Below are 24,984 nucleotides of genomic sequence, written 5' to 3' on the forward strand. Positions count from 1 at the left end.
TGAGAGCCTAGCTCTAGCTCAAAAAGCTGAAATGTATGTTGTAGAATGATGGGGGGGGACCCTAAAAATCTGTTTACAATTTAAAAAAACAGGGATAGTTTAGATGTGTTTGAGTACAATAGAGCTGACCCACCCTGTTGAACTGGGTGAGGATGGTGAGCTTTGATTAATATGAAATGAAATAAAACCTCTGAAGTTCACAGATGCTATTGGACAGTTTAAGTTGGTTGTACTCTAGTAGACAGTTTAACTATAACCCCAGGAGTTGGTAGAATTCTATTGGACAGTTTAACCCCCAGGAGTTAGTTAAACACTATTGGACAGTTTAAATCAGGGGTTCTCAAACTGGGGATCGGGATCTTTCAGGGGTCGTGAGTTGCCAGCCTCCATCCCAAACCCTGCTTCGCCTCCAGCATTTATAATAGTGTTAAATATATAAAAAAGTGTTTTTAATTTATAAGGGGGGTCACACTCAGAGGCTTGCTATGTGAAAAGGGGTCACCAGTACAAAAGTTTGAGAACCACTGGTTTAAATATAACCCATCTCTCTTTCTAGCAACTCAAAGTCATTAAAATAATATATTTACAAAATAAACAAGGGTCTAATCAAAAACTGAAATGTTTCAAGGGTTCATAAACCTCCACAATACTTTAGAACAAGCGTTTGCGCTAAAGAAAATCAAACATGTAAAAGCTCTGGGTATTTGTAGGGTGCTTACTATGGTTGTGATACACCCAACAACCCCCAAATTTTAAGCATGAAAGAAAGATGCTTAAAAAACAAACAAGCCCCAGACATTCATTGATATCTGCAAGGGGCCCCACACGTGGGAATGGGTACAGTAATGTTAAGGATTGTTGTGTATGGTGATTTAATGTTTAATACTGTAAGAAGGCCCCAAAGAAAAATGTATGTTAACTACAAGAAAAAAAATTAGCCAAAAGCAGCCCAGTTGTGCAGACAACTTAATTCCCCCTGCCCAGATCACAAAAGGGAATGTTAGGGGAGGAGGGCCTAAAGTCCTTAAGTATCTATTAATTCAGAGTTGTGATGATCGAATCTACCTGCTAACTACAGACTTTTGAAATCTGTTTGAAACAAAGAGTTAGGCTGGTGTAAAAATCTCAGTTTTTTTGGAGACAGTTTCTGTTGAAAGAGGACAATCTTGAACTGAATTTCTGCTGGACTGCAAGAGGAGGTGTGCTCCCTGTTTTTAACTTTGAAAATATATAATACATAATGTCACTCTTTGGCCATTCTGTCCTTACTAAATAACGGCACCAATCTTATTACAGTGTGATCTGTTGTCTTTTTGTAAAATATACCCATTTAGAACAAAAAGCTGAAACATATGTTGTAGAATCGTGAGAGGGGAACCTCCCTAAAAATCTGTTTACCATTTTAAAAAACAGGGCTGGTTCAGATATGTTTGAGTACAATAGAGCTGACCCACTCTGTTGAACTGAATGGTTTTAACCACAACCCCAGGTCATAGCCAAAGTGACTGAGATAAACCACCCTTGTTGCCATCGGGGTTAATGGTATAAGTGATCAGTAATTAAATTTGATGGGTGTACGCCCACAGTAAGAGAGGTGAGTGAGTGAGGATGGTGAGCTTTGATTAATATGCAACTGAAATAAAACCTCAGGAGTTAGCAGAAGCTATTAGACAATTTAACTATAACCCAGGAGCTGGTTCAATTCTATTGGATAGTTTAAATATGACCCCAGGAGTTGGTTGAAAGCTATGGACACTTGAAATATAATCCAGGGGTTGGTCGAATGCTATGGGTCACTCTTTCTAGCAACTCAAAGTCATTAAAATAATAATTTACAAAAATAAACATGGGTCTAACCCAAAACTGAAATGTTTCCAGGGTTCACAGACCTCCACAATACTTTAGAACAAGCGTTTGCGCTAAAGAAAATCAAACATGTAAAAGCTCTGGGTATTTGTAGGGTGCTTACTATGGTTGTGATACACCCATTTTATTTCAAAAACAGCCCCCAAATTTTAAGCATGAAAGAAACATGTTTAAAAAACAAACAAACAATCCCCAAGACATTCGTTGATATCTGCAAGGGGCCCCACACTTGGGAATTGGTAAAGTAACGTTAAGGATTGTTGTGTATGATGATTTAATGTTTAATACTGTTAGGCCCCCCAAAGAAAAATGCTTTAATTAAAAGGAAAAAAAATGAGCCAAAAGCAGCCCAGTTATGCAGACAACTTAATTCCTCCTCCCCAGATCACAAAGGTGAATGTTAGGGGAGAGTAGGGTGACCACATGTCCCAATTTTATAGGGACAGTACTGATTTAGGGGTCTTTTTCATATATAGGCTCCTGTTACCCCCCCACCCTGATTTTTCACGCTTGCTGTCTGGTCACCCTACTCCTCCCCGAAAATGGAGAGGCCAAAATGGTTTTTAAAAGCAGTTTCGTTTTTATTCTGGAAAAAAAAATAGTTTTGTTTTTTTAAATGGGGTTATTTGCCTTCTTAGAAGAGTTGGCTTTAAAGTTTAAATGGCTAGCGATTCAGGGGCCCAAGCTAGATAGACTTGTGGGTGTTTAAAAAGGCTTTCGGGGGCCCCACACCGTAGGTTGGCAACGTGCGGGTCCCTCGCCTCAGGGGTGACTCCCGCCAACGGATCTCCGCCCCCCACCCCAATGTCCCCGCGCGCTGCAGAGAGTCTGGACACAGGCAGGGCAGCTCCGCACGTTGCCTCCGTCCCCCTCCCCCACGAGCCCTGACCCTGCTGCCAGCCCATTGGCCGGGAACAGCAGCCAATGGCAGCTGTGGAGGGCGTTGCCAGAGCTGCCTGGCTACGCCTCCACAGCAGGGAGCCGCAGGCAGAAAGCAGGAGGAGTCTCTCACTGTCAGACAGACGCAGCCCTGGGGGTGGGGGAGCAGCAATGGGCACCCGGGGATGACGTTAAATACAAAGTTCAGAGGGGGTTTCCTTGGGGGGCTATAGCAACCCCCACAGAGCAGACCTGGGCTGCAGCTGGCTCTGTCCATCACTCTCCCCCACCCCACAGAGACCCACACAACCCTCTGCTCCCCAAAAAGACCCCACTGGCCCCTGTGCCCCCATCACCCCTCACCAGAGAGCCCCCGCTTCTGCCTCCAGTGACAGCTTCCCTCCCCCTCTGCTCCCTACAATCTCCCCCTTTGCCTTCCCCCTTCTCCCAAGTCCATTGGCCGGAATGCTCCCAACCACCAGGGCTAACGGGAGCTCCATCTGTAGCAGGGTGCCTGCTTGCAGATGCAGACCTCCCTGGCTGTTCCTCAACAGCCCAGGGAGGGGGAGCCACAGGTGAGCAAGCCCCTGTCATCATCATTGCAGGCCCAGCAATTCTCTGGGTATTTAATTTCACTTAGGCAAGTAATTCAGTCTTCTCTTTCTTTCCAGACAGTTTGTGGCTTTTCCTGTAAGAAAACTTACAATTTCTTTGCAAAGAAGTCCATTTATAGTTTTTCACTTGAAACTATAGTTGTTCATAAGCTCATTTATTTTGTTAACTCGGTTTCATAGACAATTTTAAAAGTCACTTGAATTGTACCTAGTTTTTTCCACTGGTCCAAAACCACATGAAAGATGTGCGGATTTTTATTTCTGTGGGCCAAAGCACCTTAAGTAGAAATATAAATGTTGAAGCTAGAAAAGATGGGTAAGGGTCCCTTCAGGAAACTGTCCTCAAATCATTGATTCTTCTGGGCATTCCATTTATTGTTCCCTCCTATAGTGATAGAGATCAGTGTTTCCGGAGGAGATGCAGAAAACTGGGGCAACCCTGCAGCAACTCTGTCTCTACCCCTGTTCTCTGTCTGCTCCCTCTACCAGCCCCTTTGGTCTCCCTAGGATTCCCCCTACCATTACTCCTTCTGGGTTTCTTTCCCTGATGCTTCTCATGAAGTAAAGTTTGTCATTACAGCTTCTTATCTTTGTACTATATTTAATTTTGATGTATTTATTAAGTGTTAATTAATGCACTATGGGAGTCCCACTTCAACCCTCTGTACAAATTGATCCCCTTCTTTCCATATGTTTTGCCCATAAGGTTTTCTGCAGCCCTAGGGCAGCCAGCAATAACCCCTGTGCCTTTGCAATGGGGTGAGGGAAGGTGACCGTGGGTTCCCTAGTTATGTGATTTGCAAGAAGTGTTATCATTACTCAGGATACCAAATGTGTTTAAATGATATAAGTGCCTTGTAAAAGCCCAAAGTAAGCTCATTTTCATTTTTCATGTAATAATCTCATATACAGTCTACACACATATTTCATTATTAGTTTAATTTATTTTTATTGTTGTTATTAGCTAGATTACTGTGGGGTTTTTTTCAGTGTGAAAAATGGTGTGCTATTTTAGGGGTTGAATGACATGATACAGTGTGGCCAGCGTGTTGGGAAGACAATGGTGTTGGAACAGGAATGTCTCCATGCTGAATCTGTGAGTAAGCAGTCTGTGCTTCAGGGTCTGAGGACAGATTGGGTTACTGGTGTTCCTGAGCAGAACAGTTTTATGGCTGAACTCTTAAAGATGCAGGGGAGAGCAAGCCAGCTCTCAGCCTCAGACCCTTTGAATTTGTGTGGTATCTCTGTAAGACAAAGTCCAGCCTTGGAATCCATAGCAGCTAAGGAGTTAAAAGCTAGTGTTTGTGTTAATGCAAATTACCTGGCTGGCAGGGAGAAGAAAGACTTGCTAATAGCTGTTAGCAAACAGAGCCCACCCCATCAGCCAGTGAATTCTGTTAAGCAAGAGAAATCAGGGTTTAATCCTGCAGGACAAGGAGGAAAGAAAAAACTGAACTTTGCAAAGGGAAGCCACACGTTAACCCTAAAATGCCCAAACCCCAATGGTATTGAGCCAAAGGTGTGGTGTGACAAACATGATTGTAGATGGACACTTGCAATAAATTTGTTGTTATTGCTAATGGTAATGTTTGTTACTAACGTGTTGCTATTACCAAGAAAGGTAAAAATGTGCAATGTGCCTAATCTTGTGGAAAATCCCTTAAACATGTTGAGAGTAATGCATGAAGACATACTTTATGTTAAAAGGCCGTGTTATACTAATGTTTCACTGTTAATGCCTGTAGACAATCTTGGAACTTTTCATAGAAGAAAAGACACTCCAGACCTAACGTGCTGTATAAAAAGGGAAACTAAGGCACACTACCAAATTGATTTTATGGCTAAATGCCAAGATTCCTGTACTATAAAAATTACTATCTATCTTAACTTGATGTTAATTGGGCTCCAAACATGTGCCAAAATTTGTATGGATAAAGTAGCTCTGTTCTTTAGCTCTTGGCAAGATCACATGAAACATACAGGAACCCTGCTGCAAAAGCAGATCCAATCCGCTGTTGTTCAGACCAGGTTTTACCTTAAGTTTGTAAAGAGATTCAATCATGTTATTGAACATGACTTTGATAAACCATTTCTGTTATATGCTGGTACAGCCTCTAGCCCAACACTAGCTGTAGTGAGACAGACCCAAGGAAAGGGGGCCCTTGGGATGCAGTCAGTGATGTTTGTGACATCCCTTCCTGCATCAATTTTGCATTGGGGGTGTGACGTTATTGATATAAATTGGGACCATATAGAACATTGGTTGCAACCAAGGTCCCGTAGTGGCACCAAATCTTAGGTAAAGGGGGTCATATAAGGTGTCTAAGATCAGGTTATGGGTTGCTGATTATGATTATGCTGTCTGTGTGCATGTATCATTTTTAGTTGAAGTTATGTATATTGGCTCTATACTGTCTGTATTTCAAGTTGGTGATGTGCTTCTGGGTGATATCCCAGACAAGTTGGTGTTAGCTCTGCTTAGCCTGCTTGATGGCCCATTAAGGACCATCAGCTACACAAATGACCCATGGAGAGAAGGCAAACATGCCTTGTGACTCAGCGAAGTATGCAGGGACTGGCCCATGTGACTCCAGACTCCATTTTGCTGTAATTTTCCACAGTAAGGACAAAGAGGTTCTTACACCTGGAAAAGCCTATATAAGGCTAATGCCTCATCTCCATCTTGTCTTCAATCCTGCTTCTTACCTCTGGAGGGACTTTGCTACAAACTGAAGCTCTGAACAAAGGACTGGATGACCCATCCCAGCGGGGGATGTACTCCAGAGACTTGATTTGAAACTGCAGTTTACTCCATCACTGCTGCAAGCCTGAACTAAGAACTTTGCCATTACTGTATGTAATTGATTCCATTTAACCAATTCTACCTCTCATCTCTACCTTTTTCCCTTTGTAAATAAACCTTTAGATTTTAGATTCTAAAGGATTGGCAACAGCGCGATATGTGAGTAAGATCTGATGTGTATATTGACCTGGGTCTGGGGCTTGGTCCTTTGGGATCGAAAGAACCTTTTTCTTTTATTGGGGGGTTGGTTTTCATAACCATTCATCCCCAGGACGAGTGCACTGGTGGTGATACTGGGAGACTGGAGTGTCTAAGGAAATTGCTTGTGTGACTTGTGGTTAGCCAGTGGGGTAAGACCGAAGTCCTCTTTGTCTGGCTGGTTTGGTTTGTCTTAGAGGTGGAAAAACCCCAGCCTAGGGCTGTGACTGCCCTGTTTGAGCAATTGGTCCTGATTTGGCAATCTCAGTTGGGTCCCGCCAGAACCGCACCGTCACAACCTGCCCAAGGCTCGCACGAGAAGGAGCATAACCAGGAGGATACGCCCACACCCCTCAGCCCCGTCAGGTACCACTAGCCCGACACCCAGCCTGGGTTCTGCACCGTCGCCCGCAGGCACGCGGCAGGGCCTGGGTTCACTCAGTAACAAGAGGCTCGCTCTGCACACAGGTTCACGGTGAAGGCCATGGAAGCTTTGCTTCGATGTGCTGGCTACAAGGACCAGGTCACCTTCATCCTGAAGCAGGGTGGCTGGGACCTGCTCATGAGGTCCGACACACACCACAAAGGCGTCTGCCTGCTTGCCCGGTGAGTGCTGCCCAGAACTGATCACAGCAGCAGCTCCCCTCCCTGGTCCAGGACACGGCCACATTGCCTTCCCTGTTGGGTGAGACACGGCTCCCAATCGCCTGCATGGAACAGGCTGCAGCCTCTGTGCTGTTGGCCAAGGGGTCAGTCGGCTACTTCTCCACCCTGCGCTGCCTGGCGTAAACCGCTTCCTGCGTGGCTCTGGCAGGCATGGCTGGGCAAAGACAGCCTCCGCCATGTCTTTCTGCAGCGTTGGTGTAGCCCTGTCAGGCCCAGCACATGAGAGACAAGGTTGGGGAGGGAATGTCTTTGGTTGGCCCAGTGACTGTGGGTGAGAGAGAAGCTAACACAGAAAGCTCCAGTGCTTGTCTTGGGTGAATCTAAGATATTTCCTCACCCACCCTTCCGTCTCTCATCACCCAATCTCTGGGCACATGAGGAAGGCCACCGACTCCACCGACACCCTTCTTTGTCTGCAGTTCTCTTGCAGCCCCAGCACTATGTGCTCAGAGCTGGCCTCGTGGAAGGGCTCGCTGTCGAGTGATTAAGGGTTTGGGTCTCTAGCACGTAGGCCACTGGGCATTTAAGCCAGCAGGAACTAGTAGTCCATGCCAACTGCGTGTGACTAGTCGCCCAGGATCCCCTGTCCTGTGTGTAACCCCTCTGAGGTTTAGAGAGCATGGCCCCTTTAAATCTTTTTCCCACGGGAGAGGAGGAGCCCTTCAGCTGGGGCCCACTGCAGAGAGGACAGACATACAGACACCTGGTGCATAAGATCTGCCAGGCTCCCAAGGACCCTTCTCCCTCCCCCTGAGTTGGACCCTTGCTCCCCAGTGCAGGGACCTGCTGGCATGTGCCAGGTTGTGCAGCGGAGCCGGGCGAGTGGGGTTTGATGACAGTCGGCCTTTGCCTGGCTCCCACCGGCCCGTGGGGAATCTCAGAGGGTGCCTCCCCACCCAGATGGGGAGATGCAGAGAGAGCAGTGCCTGGGCCCTGTTTGGAAGATGCCCCCTGTCCCTCAGGTAGGCTGCTCTGCCCAAGAGCCCCGGGGATGGTCAGAGAAGCAGCTGTCAAATGGAGCATTGATTGTACTGTGTGCCTGTGGGGTGGGGGAGCAGGGTAGGGGGCACCCCTGGAGCCCTAAGAGAGATGGGCACTCACTTGTACTGAGACTCGGTCCCGTAGCCAAAGTGTTCCATCATGATCGGCCCAGAGAGCAGGCCCTGCAAAACAGAAACTTCAGAGCCCACACCCAGGGGATGGGATCAGCTGCGGGAGGGCAGGGCAGAGGGAGCTGAAAGGAGGCAGGCCACAGTAGTAGGAGGATCATATGTCCCATTTTGGCCAGGACAGTGCCTTTTTTAAGCCCTGTCCCGGCAGTCCTGACTTTTCTGGCAAGAGTGGGCATTTGTCCCGATTGCTCTTGCAAAGCTGATTAGTGGCAAGAGCAAATGGGCCAAATGCCCACTCTTGTTAAAAGAGAGTGGGGTGCGGAGGAACGTGCATGGCGGTGATGCCAGCCCCGCGCAGGGGGAGAGGCAGGGCTCAGGCAGGGGCAGGCAGGGCTCCCACCCCCGCCTCTGCTCCCTCGGCCTCAGTGCACACCAGACACTGATGCTACCTGGCCCTCCCTCAGTATAGGGGCACACCCTGATCCTGCCCAGCCATGCAGCCCTGCTGCAGGGAACAAGGGGCTTCCAAAGAGTGAGGTTTGGAGACTCCAGGAGGGTTAGAGACTGGAGCCATCATTATCCAGTGGGGGAGCCCAGGGAGGAGAGCTAATGATTTAGCCTTCGCTAAAGGGCTTCAGCTAAACTCTTACCTGCTCCACGACGGGCTGGATCTGCCCAGAAGGGGAGGGGACAATGCTAGGCCAGCTGCCCGAATTACCCCAAATGCCTCCCCTCCTGAAAATAGATCCCCAGGATGTTTGGAAGGACTATAACCTCTCCTGCTTCAGGGCGTGAGCTACCCTTTAACTAACGGGATCAGGTTATTTCACAATTATCCACTGGGGAGGGGGGTTTCTTGCACCTTCCTCTGAAGGGGCCGGCGCTTCCATTAGGCGATCCTAGGCGGTCGCCTAGGGAGCCAAGATTCGGGGGGCGGCATTTTGTGCGCTCCCCACGGGGCGCGCGGGAGCTTCTGGTTCGCTCCCATCGCGCCTCCGAAGAAGGACCTTCTGCCGACGTGCCGCAGAAAACAGCAGCAGGCAGTTGAGCAGCTCAATGACTGCTGCTGTCGCCTGCAGCATTTCGGCTGAGGGTCTGTCTTCGGTGGCGCGATGTGAATGGAACTGGAAGCTCCTGCGTGCCCCATGGGGAGCGCACAAAATGCCGCCCCCCAAATTCTGTCTAGGGCGCCAGAAACTCTGGCGCCGCTCCTGGGCGCTGGGCAGTGCCAGAGTCAGGACACTAGGCTAGATGGGCCTCTGCTCTGATCCCATATGGCAATCCCTCTGCTCCTGTGTCACAAAAGCTTGGTCTCTACTGCAGGGCCACTCAGAGGATTCCGGGGGCCTGTGGTCTTCGGCAGTGGGGGGGGCCCTTCTGTTCCAGGACCCGCCGCCGAAGTGCCCCGAAGACCCACGGCGGGGGCCCCCCGCCTCCGAATTACTGCCGAAGCAGGACCTGCCGCCGAAGTGCAGCCCAGTCTTTGGCGGTAATTTGGTGGCGGGGGGCCCCCGCCACGGGTCTTCGGGGCACTTCGGCGGCGGGTCCCAGAACTGAAGGGCCCCCCCGCCGCCGAATTACTGCCGAAGACCGAGCTGAACTTCGGCGGCGGGTCCCACTTCGGCGGTAATTCGCCAGTGGGGGATCCGTCCGCCCCGGAGTGGACGGACCCCCCGCCGGCGAAGACCGGGATCAAGAAGCTCCTGCGCCCTACCCCACAAGAGTCTTCCGGGCCCCCCGGAGCGAATGAAGGACCCTGCTCCAGGAGCCCTGAAAAACTCTCGTGGGGGCCCCTGTGGGGCCTGGGGCAAATTGCCCCTCTTGCCCCCCCTCTGGGCGGCCCTGCTCTACTGAGCCCCGTGACTAATCAGGCCTTCATTCTCACCTGTTCCGTCTCCTCACTGTTATATCCTTGGGGCAGCCGGTGTAGGAAGCAATCACTTGAGGCCAGAGAGCAGGCAGCTAACCAAAACCTCCATTTTATTTACATATATACAGAGAGCTCCTCAGCCGGTTGAAACCGGTTGAGCTAACCCATAATAATCTAACTCAGTTGCCATAGCAACAAAACCATGACAACCAAATACACAACACTCACAGCCACTGATGCCACTTATCAGACAAGCGCTGCAATCAATCCAAGCCCTTCCTGGCCAGCTGCCCTGGCTCTAGCAAAGAGCACCAGGAAGTTCACGGCGTCACTGCCCTGCCAGCCATCTTGCTGTTAAGAAGCCCCAGATGAGGCATTTTCCCTGCAGGGCTTGAAATGCTGGAGGGAGGGCAACTCGCCTGGTTTGAGAGGGAGATTCCCCTTAGTAACCATGTGTCTGAGTTGCTGCTGGTTAACTCCAGCTCATATCTTTCCCCTTCCAGAGCCACGTCACAGCACACCACTGCCTGCCAGCCGGATTCAGACAGCAGGGGCTTTTCTCCAAGCAATTAGCTGCTCCTCAGAGTCTTCTCCCTGGGGAGCCATCATCAACCTGGACCTGCCTGCTGCTTACTCCTCCCTCGCTAAGGGTTTGGAGCAGCACCTGGTGCCAGAAGCTGGCATCTAGAGGATACTGCAAGTTGGTTACCTGGCAGGTTGTTGGGGCGATGGCAACTACCCATTCTCCAGTGGGCGATCACAGGGGCATTCTCTCCTGGAGAAAGTCAGGGGAAGAGAAGGGGGCCCGAAGCTGCGGCTTGGACAATCTACAGCTTCAACTGCAGACTTTGATCTCCCCAGCTCTGGACTCGCTCTCTTGGTAACCGGACCCAGAGGGAGTCAATCATAATAATCTCGTCTGACGTGTGACACAGGGACCACACCTGCTGCTCTTTGGTCTCTCGCATAGGGAAATTAACCATTATGCAGGTCCCTGCTGATACACAGCAATCCTAGGCTACAGCAGCTTCAGAGCGGACCATCACTCAGTTCTATCCCTGGACCTCCACCCTCATTGTCAGCACCCTGACTAACCCAGCTCTGGAGATCCCTGCACAGCAGACCTCCCCGCCCCGATATCCCTCCCCTCCCACGATGCCATGACCCTCACACACAGCTCTGCTGGCTCCTCTCCTGTGATCATCCTGCCCTCCAGCACTTCCTCCTCATGCAGAGCTGAGCTCCCGGCATTGCTCTGCCAATGGCGCTGAATCCTGACCCACTTTGCCACTCCATTACTAGCAGTTTCTGGATCACATGCTGGTTTCGTGACGCCACTGGGGATTCATTCACTAGACCCGTTTCACATGTGGTTTATTCTGCATTCGGGCTCACAGCCCTCTCCCTGGCAAGCTATTAACCGATGCTGGAGGGGGCTTCTCCAAACCAAACTTAGCCCCACCACCTGCTGGTTCTTCAGCACAGCTCCCCTCTCACTCTGCCTTTCCCAGTCACCTCCCAGCAATACGGTGTATCCAGCACTGTCCTTTCCCGTCCTGGATAGGACCCTCCTCTCCGTTTACCTTCAGGCTCCTGGTCACCACCCCTCAAGACCCGTCCAGGGCTCTTCCCTGGCCTTCGCTTCTCCACAGCGATGCCTTGTTGATAGTGTGGACCTTGGACAGACCTCCAGGGTTTAGTTGTGAGGACAGCACCTCCCTTGTTTTCCTGACAACCAGCAAATACAAACCCCAGCAACTCATCCCCCCGCCCCAGCACAGGCAGGGGCAAAGCACCACAGGAGCGCCTGGAGATTGCACAGAAGCGTTGGCTTCTCCATCAGGGGCTTAGCAGCACCGCAGAGTGAGGGGAGGGCTGGCCTCAGACTGCAGACCCACACCCCTCTCCGTCTCCTCCTGCTGCCCCTCCCCAGAACACTCACCCCCACCTCCCCCATCCCATCCCCTTCCCATTCTTATTTGCCTCTCTATTCTTTCCTCCTCACCCTCCTGTGGCTAGAGTAGTCAGGATGGGGTTAAACTAATAGCAAAAGGGGAGGGTAAAAAGAGTGAAGATATGAGCGCTCAGCTCAAAAATCAAGATGCTGAGAACAAAATGAATAAAGGCACCAAAGGGCAAAATAGAATAAATTCTTGAATTGCCGATACACTGATGCTAGAAGCCTGGGTAACAAACAAGAGGAATTGGAATTGCTCATTTATGAGCATAAATTCCATCTAGTTAGTATTACTTAAACCTGGTGGGATGAGTCACACGACTGTAATGTTAAAACCAATTGTTATAACCTACAGGCCCAGGGGATTAGCGGGGGGCTGGGAGCAGCCCGCTCCACTTCCCTCACCCCGGCCCCAGTCGTTTCACTCAGGGGAGGTGGCTTGGGGGAAGGGATTCCCCCCCACACACATTCACTAGCAGCAGCAGGAAGCGGAGCAGCCCAGCCCCAGCCTGCTCTACTCCGCCAGCTCCCAGCCATGGTGCTCCGCTTCCCGCCGCCGGTGAGTGCTGGTCCTTGTGCCCATGCGCAGGGTATAGCTGATCGCCGTGTGTGGTGTCGGGGGGGAATTCCCCCCCACCCCCGCAGTCAGACTGGCAGTGACTTGGGGGTTCTCACCTTCCCCAGCAGAGTGGGGTGTGGGTCACTTGCCAGGATTATCTGGGTGTCTCCCACTTAACCCTTTCCCTGCCATTGCAGAACCTCAGGCTCTGGTGCCCCTCAGCCCCTCCTGGTTTCAGCCCGTGGCACGTAACAGTCCAGTCTGCCGGGGGCTGTGGCACTTCGGTCTCATTTTGGGTGCTGGGTTTGTGTGGGGGGGCAGGGTGGGGCTGGTGATCTGTGACATACAGGAGGTCGGACCGGCTGAGTTGCTGGTTGCTTCTGGTCTGAAGCTCAGGATACAGCCGGCTGAGCCGGGGAGGTATAGGGTCCAGGGCCCTGCCCCGGAACGTGAGGTGAAGAGTCCTCCCAGAACTAGAGCCTGATTGACCCACATGAAGGATGAGCCATTTCTGTGCAGGGCCCAGCCAGTCCACGAGCCAGGCACTGGGCTGGTGCCTGTTAGGGCTGGTCTATGGGCCTCACAGCAGCTTCAACTGCCCAACATCAGTCCGTGGCTTAGACCTGTACCCTGCCTGAGCGCAGGACAGACTCTACAGCCACAGGCTTCAGCTTGCTCTCACCCTGCCCTCACGCTTGTCTGGCTCCCAGCACTGCATGTGCCTTGTTCTGACCTCAACTCCTGATTCCAGCTCTGAGCGCTGGCTCTGGGGGGTTGTTGGTAGTGGAATCCAGGCCCTATCAGTCCACCAGGCTCTGACCCCCGGCCCAGTGATCTAACAGCTGGGGATGCTTAAGGCTGCCTTCCCTGGGCCACTTCCTACCACTCCCCTGCGATGATCCCAAAGTCTCCATCTGGGTCTGGGTGGTGTGATAGGTATCTGTTCACCACCAGGCACCTCCTGGCAGCTGCGGGCAGCAGGGCAACTTTCTTCCTTTCTCGGGCAGTCACTGCCTCCTCCCGTGGTATGGCCCCCATTCTAGGCCAGCGCCATCTTAGGACTTTCCCCATGGAGTGTGATGAAGTGAGACAGTTCTTAATGTTTCCTCTGAATAGTGTAGGGGGTGCCTCAGTTTCCCCTATGTATTTCTTAAGTTTCTAGGTGGTGGGATAAAGGCCAGTGTGCATAAATGGCCAACACTCTGTCTCCTGGCAACTAATGCCCGGGGCCCTTCCCCCCGCAAGGTGTCAGCTAAAGGTGTTGGAGAATAAAGGAATCAGGTGACCTCCTGGCCCGGGAAAGAGACAAAGGCCAGAGAGCAGGGGCTGGAGAGAGTCAGTTGGGAGCTGGCTGGGGACGTGCAGTGAAGTGCAGATGTGGGTGTCTGGCTCACTGCCCCCCAAAATGGACCTGGCTAAGGGGTCCTGTTCTCTGTACCTACAAGCTCTGTTTTAGACCGTATTCCTGTCATCTAATAAACCTCTGTTTTACTGGCTGAAGTGGGGGTGCAAGACCCTCTGGCTTCCCCAGAACTCTGCCTGGGCAGACTCACTGTGGGAAGCACATGGAGGGGCAGAGGATGCTGAATGCTCCAAGGTCAGATCCAGGAAGGCGGAAGGTGTGTGAGCTTCTTGCCCTGGTGACAGTCTGCTCATAGAGAAGAGACTTCACCTGAGTCCTGATTGGCATCATAGGGAGCAGTTCCAGAGCATCACCCAGGGACTCCGTGAGATGGGGGTGAGATGGGGGTCATCCACAGTACAGGGAAATGAACAAAACTCAGAGCCCATATGCGAGGGAGAGGGGAACGCCTTCCTCTCAGGCTGTGTCTGTGTAAGGCCTTCCCTTCCCTCAGCTGTCACGGGCAGAGATTCTGCCTTTCCCTCCACTCTCCTCTGCTGGAGATGAAGGTCACAGGTCTGCTCTCTTCCCTGGGCTGCCCCCAAACCAGCCACTGCCCTGCCTTTTAACTCCTCCTGCAGCTGGAGCATTTCCTGCAAGTGTGGTGGTGCAGAGAAATGGCTGGGCCCAGAGCAGCTCCTTAACCCCTGATTGCCCATTACGAGGTTTGTGCACCCCATTGCATCCCCAGTGGTTGTCTCTTCTCTAAAGTGACCAGTCCCAGTCTTTTGAATATGTCCTCATAAGGAAACCATTCCATATGCTTCATCGTTTCTGTCGCCCTTCTCTGCAGCTTTTCCAGTTCTAATAGATCTTTTTTGAGATGGGGCAACCACATCGGTACACAGCATTCAAGGTGCAGGCATACCATGGATTTATATAGTGGCATTATGATATTTTCTGTCTGATTCTCTATCCTTTTCCTAATGAGTCCCAACATCCTTTTTGGCTGCCGCTACACATTTGGCTTCTTGCCCTGGTGACAGTCTGCTCATAGAGAAGAGACTTCACCTGAGTCCTGATTGGCATCATAGGGAGCAGTTCCAGAGCATCACCCAGGGACTCCGTGAGATGGGGGTGAGATGGGGGTCATCCACAGTACAGGGAAATGAACAAAACTCAGAGCCCATATGCGAGGGAGAGGGGAACGCCTTCCTCTCAGGCTGTGTCTGTGTAAGGCCTTCCCTTCCCTCAGCTGTCACGGGCAGAGATTCTGCCTTTCCCTCCACTCTCCTCTGCTGGAGATGAAGGTCACAGGTCTGCTCTCTTCCCTGGGCTGCCCCCAAACCAGCCACTGCCCTGCCTTTTAACTCCTCCTGCAGCTGGAGCATTTCCTGCAAGTGTGGTGGTGCAGAGAAATGGCTGGGCCCAGAGCAGCTCCTTAACCCCTGATTGCCCATTACGAGGTTTGTGCACCCCATTGCATCCCCAGTGGTTGTCTCTTCTCTAAAGTGACCAGTCCCAGTCTTTTGAATATGTCCTCATAAGGAAACCATTCCATATGCTTCATCGTTTCTGTCGCCCTTCTCTGCAGCTTTTCCAGTTCTAATAGATCTTTTTTGAGATGGGGCAACCACATCGGTACACAGCATTCAAGGTGCAGGCATACCATGGATTTATATAGTGGCATTATGATATTTTCTGTCTGATTCTCTATCCTTTTCCTAATGAGTCCCAACATCCTTTTTGGCTGCCGCTACACATTAAGTGGATGTTTGCAGAGAACTATCCACAATGACTCCAAGATCTCCTTCCTGAGTGATAACAGCTAATTGAGACCCCATCATTTTATATGTATAGTTGGGATTATGTTTTCCAGCGTGCATTACTTTGCACTTATCAACACTGAATGTCATCTGCCATTTTGTTGTCCACCCAGTTTTGTGAGATCCCGTTGTAACTGTTCTCAGTCTGCTTTAGACTTAACTATCTTGAGTAGTTTTGAATCATCTGCAAACTTTGCTATCTCACCTTTTACCCCCTTTTCCAGATCATTTGTGAATATGATGAACAGCACAAGTCCCAGTAGAGAGGACAGGTCACCTCACCCGGGACACCCCACCCCTATTGGTCATATCTCCTCTTGGGGGTGGGTTAAACACAACAAGTCCTGCATCGTGGCAGGGGGCTGGACGAGCTGACCCTGCAATCCCGTCTCACCCTGAGGTTCTGAGTGCTGCTGAATAGCACCAGGAGAGAGTTTCAGCGTGTTCTGGCTCGACTATAGCACTGGCTAGAGTCACGCTGTCTCTCTTCAACCCAATGACTAGACCCAGTGGGAGGCTGAGAGACCCCCTCAGGCCGTGATGTGGACATACAGCGCTCCCTCTCTTGCTGCAGGGGCTGGTACTTATGGCCAAGGGGGCAATGCCAGCCTCTCTCTGAGAGATGTCATGATGCTGACACAGAGGCTGCTCCCGCAGCCTGTTGAGCAGCTCCCGTAGGACCTTTCCCGTGGTCTCGGGGTGGGACGTCAGCATCCTCAACATCTCCGCAGCAATGCTGCAAAGGGAGAGAGCCAATGGCACCTGGTCAGAGTCCTGCCAGCCTCCTTCACCTTCCTGGCACCAATGCTGGGTCTCCCGCCACTGGCCAGCCCTTTGTTGCCCTCCTGCTGCAGTAAGGCCCCCATTGGCTGGTGCAAGCTTCATGGGGCCGGATCTGAGTGTCAGCCCCAGGGGAGGCCAAGGGATGCCGTACAGGGTTTTGCAGATTGGCCTGTCTCCAGGGCAAGCCAGCCTGCAAAACCCTCCAGGAGAAGCAGCAGCTCTGCAGGCAGCAGGAGATCTCTGGAGGGTTCTGCACTCCCCTGTCCCTGGCAACACGACCAGTCCAGGGGACCCAGAGTGCAAGCAGCGGCAGCCCCAGCCCTGTACCTGTCACATGACAGTAAGCAGCCCAGCAGGGTTCTGACCACCTCCTCGCTGTGCTGGTAGCCCAGCAGGAGAAGGGCCCTGAGCAGTTCCTGCTGGGCCAGCAGCTCGCTGATAGAGTCCAGGTTGTGGTACATGCTCCTCAGAGCCTCAGACTCCTCGAAGGGAAATGGGTAGAGGGGGGCCTTGGCTTCTTCGTGCTCCTATTGATCTGGGGTGCAAGGGACCTGCTGCACCTGAGAGCCATCTACCATCCCACATCCTCTTCTCCAGCCCCAGACCTAGAGCACAGGACCAGTTCCTGGCTTATCGATTCATAGACTGCAAGGCCACAAGCGGCCATGGTGATCACCTAGATTGACCCTCTCCTCCCCCCCCGCATAGCACAGGCCAGAGACCTGCCCCCCAATAATGCCTAGCACACAGAGACAGAGACACTCATGGATGGGCTCCCCCAGCAGGGTGTTCTCACTGCAGCTCTTACCCACTCCAAGTTTGGGCCGGGGACCCCCAGGATCACATGCAGCATGTGCCTGGCTGCCACGGAGTCATGGACTCTGATAGGATTGAGGAGGAAGTCCATGCACTCAGACGGGTGAAAGTACTTCCCAGACTTCTGAAACAAACCTGCCAGTGAAACCCCTTTTGCTGCCGAGCGCGGTTCCAGTCGGTGGCTGAGCAGCCAGGACTGGCTCAGCCAGGAGTGCAGGCAAACCCCACTTTGCTGGGACAAGGCTGGGTTACTGCATCTGGGCAGCACAGTACCCAGCCAGCAATCAGAAGCTGTAGTGTATGGCAGAGGCCAGCATGGCAGTGCACAGGGGCACAATACTGTGCAGCACGGATACACTCTCTAGTGCTCAGCAGGGGTTGGCACTGATGCACAGATACAATGATGCCTTTTATTGCATTAATCTCTGGGGAAGCTCCCACCACACCTGACAAGGAGCGGGGAACACGTTTGGGTGAGCTCCAGTGCATCTTGGGATGTGGCATGTAGGCAGGCATATTGGGCTGCATTAGTAGAAGCATTGCCTGCAGATGGAGGGAAGTGATTATTCCCCTCTATTCGGCACTGGTGAGGTCACATCAGGAGTGTTGCATCAATTTGGGTCCCCCACAAGAGAAAGGATGTGGACAAATCAGAGAGAGTCCAGCAGAGAGCAAGGAAAATGATTAGGGGCCTGGGGCACATGACTTACGAGGAGAGGCTGAGGGCACTGGGCTTATTTAGTCTGCAGAAGAGAAAAGTGAGGGGGGATTTGATAGCAGCTTTCAACTACTTGAACGGTGGTGTAGCAGGGTGCACACTCAGCAACGCAGAGCCTCCTGCTGGTTGTTCAGGAGTTAGCTCATCCCAGTCTTGGAGTGCCTCCTGCTGGCCGGCGCTGCTGTCCCTACTTCTCTTTCATTATCAGTCTCCACCACTATACTAGAGGCCCTGCATCCCTCCCGTCCCATGGTGCCCTATCTCCTGGGTACTGCCCCATGGCAGTACCCCCACACTCTGGGTCTTCCCTCCCAGGGGAACCTGAATCCCCTAAGCCCACCTTGCAGCAGTGGCTACTGCCAGTCATCATCTAGTCCCCTCTCACTGGGGCAAACCGCAGTCTGTAATGGCCCCTCATCATTGGTAAGGGGGTTGGACCTACTGCATTTCCCTGCAGCCCCAGTACCTCCCCTGGTCTTTAGCCTGGGGACTCACCTGACCCGAGCTTCCCAGCTCTGCCTTCCTGTCCCCAGCACTGCTCTGCTTGAGATACCCTGTGCTCCCAGGCAGCTAGGCCCTTCTCACTCCAGGGCTGGAATAAGCCTGACCCAGTGCCTCACTTAGGCCTTATATCAGGGCCAGCTGTGGCCTGATTGAGTGTGGCCACAGCTGTGGCTGCCTCCCCAATCAGCCTACCTCAGCTGCCTTTAACCTTTTTCCCTGGGAGTGGGGTAACTGCCCCGCTCTGGGGGGGTCCAAAGAGGATGGAGCTCGGCTCTTCTCACTGACGGCAGATGACAGAACAAGGAGCAATGGTGTCAAGTTGCAGTGGGGGAGGTTTAGGTTGGATATTAGGAAACATATTTCACTAGGAGGGTGGTGAAGCACTGGAATGGGTTACCTAGGGAGGTGGTGGAATCTCCTTCCTTAGAGGTTTTTAAGACCCGGCTTGACAAAGCCCTGGCTGGGATGATTTAGTTGGGTTGGTCCTGCTTTGAGTAGGGGGTTGGACTAGATGATCTGAGGTCTATGATTCTATGAGGTGGAGTGGGCCATAGGCAGGGCGCTGGCCCAGCTGGATGGGGTCAGTCACACTCCTGGGTCTGTCTCTTCCCCCTGACTCCTAGGGTGTTAATTCCTGACTCCTGATAACTCTGGGCACAACAATCCCATGAAGCACTGACTGTAGTTACCATGGCGATATCGCTGGTGTTGGTGAACCAGAAGGTGTTCTCGACTTGCCAGTCCCTGAGAACCTGTAGATACTCTTCACTCTTCTTGTCAAAGGTGTATCTGGTGAGGAGGGCCATCTGGTTGGCGATTCGGAGCTGGAGACCCCCTGCCGAATAGATCTTTCGGCCCAACAGATCCATGCGCCTCGCTTCCTTGGACTTCGGCGCAGGGGCTGGCTGACCATGCCTTTCCCTGTCGTTGACCGACTGGACCACTAGCGAGTCTGGTGCAGGATGGGTATATAAGTACTCGTATCCCGTGGGGGGGACGGAGTACTTTCTTTCAACACCGCGGGCGGTGGGAGGGACGGACGCCGGTGACTGCCAGATGGTAGTGGCGTTTTTCTGGATAGTGCGGATGAATGGCAAGGCCACCCGCACTGGAGCCTCCGCTCCAATCACATTTGTCACCGGGTTCTCGTCCTCAGTGACCTCCACTACCGGTAGGTCGATAGCCTTCGCCACCCGGCGAAGAAGGTCCTGGTGGGCCCGTAAGTCAATAGGCGGAGGGTCTGCCGTAGAAGCCCCCGCCACCGCCTCGTCTGGTGAAGATGACGAGGACAGACCTTGGACCACCACCTCTGCAGGTGGGTCCTCAATGGGGTGGGCAGCTGACTCGGACCGTGGATGCTTCGCGGGATCAGGCGGTAACTGGGCCTCACCCGGTAATGGGGGTGCCCTTCTGACAGTGGCCTCCGGCACTCTGCGCTCGGAGGCTGGGGTCCACTGGGGGCAAGGTAGCCCTTGAGCTTCGTATTGGGCCCAGGGGACCCAAAACCCCCACTGCTGTGCCCCGTGGACTTGGCCGTGCGGGGCCGCCTGGAGATGGCCATAGCTGTCTGCCCGCGAAGCTACCGATGAGTGACGGGATGGCCACGGAGGTGCGGAGGCGCTGACAGACTGCGCCGTCGAAGCTGGCAGCATGTCCCCGGATGGTGCCGAGGGTTGGTGCCGGTCGTCGCGGTACTGAGATGGCGAGCGAGACCATCGACTGCCGCGGTGCCGGGAGCTCGACCGGTGCCGGGAGCTCAACCGGGATCTCGACCGGCGGTGCCGGGAGCGGCTTCTGGAGTCACGGTGCCGGGACCGGTGCCGGGACTTGGACTTCCTGCGGTGTCGACGGGATGGTGATCGGGACCGTGAGCGTCTCCGGGAGTGCGACCGGTACTGCGATGTTGAGCGGTACCGGGACTGCGACCGGCGTCGAGAGGGTGAACGGTACCGCGATGGAGAGCGGTGTCGGGACCTGGAGCGGCGCGACGGTGACCGTCTTCGGGACCAGGAGCGAGACCGAGTCCTGGAGCGCCGTCTATCCCGTCCGTCAGGGGAAGGGGGCCGCATCATGGCCGGCTTGCCCGCTGACTGAACAGCCCGCACCGGCAGTGCCGGGGGCCGGAGGCTCGGTGCCTCTGTGAGCTCAATGAGCTCTCTCGCCATCGAGAATGTCTCGGGCGTGGACGGGAGATGCAGCTCGACCGCGGTTGGCACCGGGGAGCAGGGAGGTACCGGACTCGACGGCTCTTGAGGTGCCGGAGTCAACGGGACCGTGCACGGTTTGTGCACTACCACAGCCGGTGCCGGAGGTGCCGGTGATGGCTGGGTAAGCTGTCCCGAAGCAGGAGGCTTAGGAGCCGAGTGCGCCGTCTTCCGCTCCCTCGGTGGAGAGAGGGAACGGTGCCGGGACTTCAGTGCCGTCTGCGAAGATCTAGCAGCGTCGGTACCGGGGCGGCTCGGTGCCGCTGGTGCGCTGCGTGCCGAGGACGGTTTCGGTGCCGCCGGGGACGGCGCGGGAGGCTGAAGTGCCGACTCCGTAAGGAGCTGCTTGAGGCGAGAGTCTCGCTCCTTTCTGGTGCGCGGCTTAAACGCCGTGCAGATCGGGCACTTATCTGTCCCGTGAGATTCCCCGAGGCAGCGCAGGCAGGAGTCGTGCGGGTCGCCCACGGGCATGTGCCGCTGGCAAGCCACACAGGGCTTAAACCCCAGTGCCTTGGGCATGAGTCTGCACCGGTTATGGAAGAAGCGGGGCGAATCCCTCTAATTCCCCTACTATACTATAACTAACTAAACTTATTCAACTAATCTAACTACTAAACTAAGTTAACCAACTATGTACAGAGAAGAATGGAGAAACGCTAGGGCTGTGGAGCACTCCACTGTTCCAACTGGCCGTCACGGGCGGTAAGAAGGAATTGAGGAGCGGACGGGCCGGCTGGGGTATATATCCGGCGCCATAGCGGCGCCACTCCAGGGGGCGCCCAGCCGGCCCGCCGGAGTTGCTAGGGTAAAAATGTTCCGAAGAGCCGTGCACGCGCGGCGCGCGCACCTGACTGGAATGCATAGGAGCAATCACTCGAAGAAGAACTGCTGGAGCCAAGAGAGACAGTGAGGTACATAGAGGAGACTTTTAGGGATGCAGTAGAGTGGTTCCACCCCCAGTCTGACAGCCTCTGTACTGCTGAGGAGGGTGAAAATTTCCAGGAAGCAGAACATTGAGCTAGAGCAGAGGGAGATGATCCTGTAGTTGGGACCTACCTTCCAGATGAAGTCATGATGTCCTCTCACACTGAGGCTACCCCACCTAAGCGGGGAACCCCACTTACAAAGAAAAAACAGGTAATAGTAATTGGGGATTCAACCAATAGACATATAAGCAGTTGGGTTTATGATGACTGGGAGAACCGCATGGTAAATTGCCTGCCTGGTGCAAAGGTTGCAGGTATAACAAGACATCCAGACAGACTTATGTGCAGTGCTGTGGTATGTAATCTAGCGTTTAAATCGGCCTCTGTATGAAATAGCTAATGTGACAGTGAATTTTTAAAAAGTCTCCAGATGTGATCCCTAGTAAGCCTGACTTCAGTACCAGGCAAATTGCTGAAACTTCAGGAAAGAACAGAATTATCAGACACATCGGTGAACACAGTTTGTTTGGGCAGAGTCAACATGGCTTTTGTAAAGGGAAATCATGCCTCACCAATCTACTAGAATTCTTTGAAGGGGTCAACAAGAATGTGGAGAAGGGTGATCCAGTGGACATAGTGTACTTGGACTTTCAGAAAGCCTTTGACAGGGTCCCTCACCAAAGGCTCTTAACCAAAGGAAGCTGTCATGGGAGAAGAGGGAAGATTCTCTCATGGGTCAGTGGTTAAAAGATAGGAAGCAAAGGACAGGAATAAATGGCCAGTTTTCACAGTGGAGAGAGGTAAATAGCGCGGTCCCCCAAGGATCTGTGTTGAGACCAGTGTAGTTCAACATAGTCATAAATGATCCAGAAAAAGGGGTAACCAGTGAGGTGGCAAAATTTGCAGATGATACAAAATGACTCAAGATAGTTAAGTCCAAAGCAGACTGCAAAGAGCTACAAAGGGATCTCACAAAACTGGGGGACTGGGCAACAAAATGGCAGATGATATTCAATACTGATAAATGCAAAGTAATGCACATTGGAAATCATAATCCCAACTATACATACAAAATTATGGGGTTTAAATTAGCACTCAAGAAAGAGATTTTGGAGTCATTGTAAATAGTTCTCTGAAAACATCCACTCAACATGCAGTGGCAGTTAAAAAAGCAAACAGAACCATTAGGAAAGGGATAGATAATAAAACAGAAAAATATCATAATGCGTCTATATAAAACCATGGTGCGCCCACACCTTGAATACTGCGTGCAGTTCTGGTCGCCCCATCTCAAAACAGATATACCAGTATTGTAAAAGGTGCAGAGAAGGGCAACAAAAATGATTAGGGGGATGGAACAGCTTCCATATGAGGAGAGATAAAAAAGACAGGGGGCAAGTCTACACTTCAAACACTGTATCGCTGTAGCTGCACTGGCGCTGTAGTGTTTACGTGAAGATGCTCCTATGCCAACAAGCTCTTAATCCACCTCCCTGAGAGGCGCTAGCTGAGTCAGTGGGAGACACGCTCCTGCTGACAAAGCGCTGTCCACGCAAGGAGTTAGGTCAGTAGAAATATATCGCACAGGGGTGTGGATTTTTCACACCCCTGAGCAACGTAGTTATAACAATAGTGTAGTCTTTGGACCATTTAGTTTAGAAAACAGATGACTAAGGGGGGGATATGATAGAGGTCTATAAAATCATGACTGGTGTGGAGAAAGTGAAAAGGGAAGTGTTATTTACCCCTGCACATAACACGAGAACTAGGTGTCACCCTATGAAATTAATAGGAAGAAAGTTAAAAACAAATAAAAGAAGGAATCTAGTCACACAATGCACAGGCAACCTGTGGAAAGTGTTGCCGTGGAATATTGTGAGGCTAAAAGTATAATTGAGTTCAAAGAACAATTAGATACGTTTGTGAAGGATAGGTCCATCGGTGGCTATTAGACAAGATGATCAGGGCATGCAACCCCATACTCTGCATGTCCCTAAACCTCTGACTACCAGAACCTGGAACTGTATGACAGGGGATGGATCATTCAAAATTTCCCTGTTCAGTTCATTCCCTCTGAAGCACGAGGGACTGGCCACTATCAGAAGACACAATACTGGGCTAGATGAACCATTGGTCTGAGTCAGTATGTCCATTCTATATAAGTTATGACAAGTAGAATATGGATAAGGGACGCTAAAGCCATCCGGGGAAACTCCATGGCTTGCAGGACTAAGGATAATAAGGAGGTTTTTTTAAAAAAGGGTATTAGGAACAAAAGAAATCCTAGGAATGGTGTAGGCTCTATTACTAGACGGAGACTGTTTAAAAGGATGCAGAAAAAGCAGAAGTGTTCAATAAATATGTTTTCCATGTTTGGAAACCCCATGTCAGTGTATTTAGGGAGGACAAGGGGTGCTCTTATATTTTTGCCACAGCATGAAGGAGTGGAGGTGGTGAAGTCCATCCACAGCCTATTGGCAGATCTCCTGCTCCTGCTTCGCACAGCACAGAGTGAGACACCCCACCAGCTGGCCCAGGACTCTGAACTCCTCCACTCCCTGATGGAGAGAGGGAGCAAAGGGAATCACTCGCCCCTGCAGACCTAGCGCAGCGAGTCCCCCTGGCATTGCCCTAGCAATGGGTTAGAACCGGGGAGGCAGAGACCCACCGCAGAGAGACTGGGGACAATGACAGCAGGAGGAGCCGTGGGGCCCATCACCAGGGGCTGAGGAAAGCTCATCAGGGATGGGGAAATCTGGGCAGCAAAGTCAGCAAACGCTGCCCCTGAATGGGGACCCAGGTCCAGTCACCATCTCAAGGGCAAACTCCTAATCCCAGCCCTTTCTCCCACCCCACTCCCTTCTCTGACGTCAGGCCCAGGAACTTGGGGTCACCTTGGACTCCTCTGCTCTGCATCCTGCCTCTCTCACTCCATCCTGGAGCTCCCCAGAGCCCTCCCTTTCTGCGCTATCCCCAGCCTGCTGGCTTTCTCCCCAGGCTGCAGCCTTGTCCTCTCAACTCCCCCTCCTGCCAGCCCTTCCCTTTTCCCTCCTGCAGCTGGCTCCCTCCTCCTCCCCATGTCGCACCAAGCCCCTTGCCCTCCTCTCCTGGGGTCTGCACAGCTTCCCCCCACCCACTCCCCAGTGCTCTGGCTCCTTTGGCCCCTCCCAGTCCTTTCACTTTGTCCCCTCTCACTTCCCTTCTTCAGTCAGGGGCTCCAGCTTTGTATAATTTTTGTTGGTGCCCAAGCAGGGCCGTGCTGTGCATAGGACGGACCGGGAGAACTGTCCCAGGCTCTTTGCTTGGGGGGGGAGGGGCTCTGTGCTTTGGGGGACCCCACA

At 52.4% G+C, this 24,984-nt stretch overlaps 1 protein-coding gene across 6 annotated transcripts in view; it reads right to left on the reverse strand.

Annotated features, from left to right (window-relative positions):
- The window catches only part of LOC123369342 (maestro heat-like repeat-containing protein family member 7), a 1,253,347-nt gene that overhangs the window by 1,081,814 nt on the left and 146,549 nt on the right, over positions 1–24,984 (reverse strand). Inside the window, exon 21 of one of the 6 annotated variants that reach the window (XM_045014826.1) lies at positions 16,308–16,428. The exons of the other annotated variants lie outside the window; for them this stretch is intronic. The gene's annotated coding sequence lies outside the window, so the exon portion shown is untranslated. Of the gene's footprint in view, positions 1–16,307; positions 16,429–24,984 lie in introns of those variants that run through there. 6 annotated transcript variants of the gene reach the window in all.

The sequence above is a fragment of the Mauremys mutica genome, chromosome 4 (genome assembly GCF_020497125.1).
Source record: "Mauremys mutica isolate MM-2020 ecotype Southern chromosome 4, ASM2049712v1, whole genome shotgun sequence".
Taxonomy (NCBI): Eukaryota; Metazoa; Chordata; order Testudines; family Geoemydidae; genus Mauremys; species Mauremys mutica.